The following is a 1,668-nucleotide window of genomic DNA, read 5'->3' as shown; positions in this document are numbered from 1 at the left end:
GGGATGTGCCAGGAGTGAGATCAGTGGGGAGGGATGAATGGAAAGGGAATCACGAAGAGAGTGATCCCGGCAGAAAGTGGGGGGTGGGGTGGTTGGAAGGATGTGTTTAGTGCTTGAATCCCTTTAAAGATGGTGGACTTTACGTAGAATGTTGTGCTGAATACCGGCACTCGTGCGATGGTACGTAAGAGCAAGCGGAATTGTAAGCCTGTTATGGCAGTGAGAAGATGGATTAAGGGCAAATGTCTGAGAAATGGAGTGATATATGCTGGTGAGAGCCGCAGCAATGAGAGAGGAAGGGAAGCACTGTTCTTTGACGAGGGAAGACATCACTGATATTCCGGCAAGGGAAGCATCACCCTGGGAACAGATGTGGTGCGACAAATAAAAGGGACGGCATTTTTACAGTAGACAGGGTGGGAAGAGGGATAGTCAAGATAGCCGTGAGAGTCAGTAGGTTTATAGAAAGATATCACTAGATAGTCTCTCTCCAGAGTTGGAGACAGAGGTATTGAGAAGTAAGAGAGTGGTGTCAGAAAAGTACAATTGAATTTAAGGAGATGGTGCAAGTTGAAGGAAAATTCATTGAAATTTTTGAGCTTCGCTTCGCTACACGAAACAGTGCAAATGCAGTCTAGAGTGTAGCACAGAAAGAGTTGGGGATGGACACTCTGGAAATGATGCAGAAGACCTTCACCAGGATGTTCCATGGATTAGAGTATAGGAGGTCTAAGGAAACTTCAGGTAAACTTGTGTTTTCCCTGGAACCTCAGAAGCTGAGTGGAAACCGGATGGATGTGTTTAAAAACATGAGAGGGATAGATAGGTTACGTAGTCAGAATTATTTCCGCAAGGTATTCCAAACAGCAAATGACATGCTTTTAACATTTGATAGTAATGGAAGCAGAGTATGGTGGACTTTAAGTGGCTTTTAGATGAACTTGTGAATATGAAGTGACTGGATGGATATGGATGATAAACTAGAGGTCATTTAGTATGAATTGGCATCAGTATTAACACAATATCATGGGACGAATGGCCTTTCCAGTGCTGCACAGTTTTGTTTGTTCCATATTCCAAGAAAGGGAACAAGACATGCCATGAGTGAGATTAAGAACATTCAATGGTATTTTTACATACTTTTGAAAGAGGATGGTTGCCATACAGTATGTAGAACCTCTCAGAAACAAAGGAGGGAATTTCTACTAGATGCCAAAGTTGGTGAGATACTACATAAGCACTTTGCATCTTTGTATTGGCGGATGGAATTTAATGCAGACAAGTGTGAGGTGTTGTATATACATTTCGCAACACCGTATTCCACCTGCCACATTTTTGCCCATTCTTCTAATTTTTCTAGTTCCTACTACAATCGCATTGTTTCCTCAGCACTATCAAACCCCTCCACCTATCTTCATATCATCCGCAAACAAAGCCATCATTTCCATTATCTAAATCATTGACAAACAATGTGAAAAGCAGCAGTCTCAATACTGACTGAACACCACTAGTCACCAGCTGCCAACCAGAAAAGGCCCGTTTTATTCCCACATTGCCTCCTGCCTGTCAGCCATTCTTCTATCCATGCTCTTATCTTTCCTGTAACGCCATAGGAATTTATCTTGATATGGAGCCTCATGCGTTGCACCTTATAAAACACCTTCTGAA

This window comes from Hemitrygon akajei, chromosome 28 (assembly GCF_048418815.1).
Source record: "Hemitrygon akajei chromosome 28, sHemAka1.3, whole genome shotgun sequence".
NCBI lineage: Eukaryota > Metazoa > Chordata > Chondrichthyes > Myliobatiformes > Dasyatidae > Hemitrygon > Hemitrygon akajei.
The sequence above is the reverse complement of the archived record's forward strand: the minus strand, read 5'-3'. Positions refer to the sequence as shown.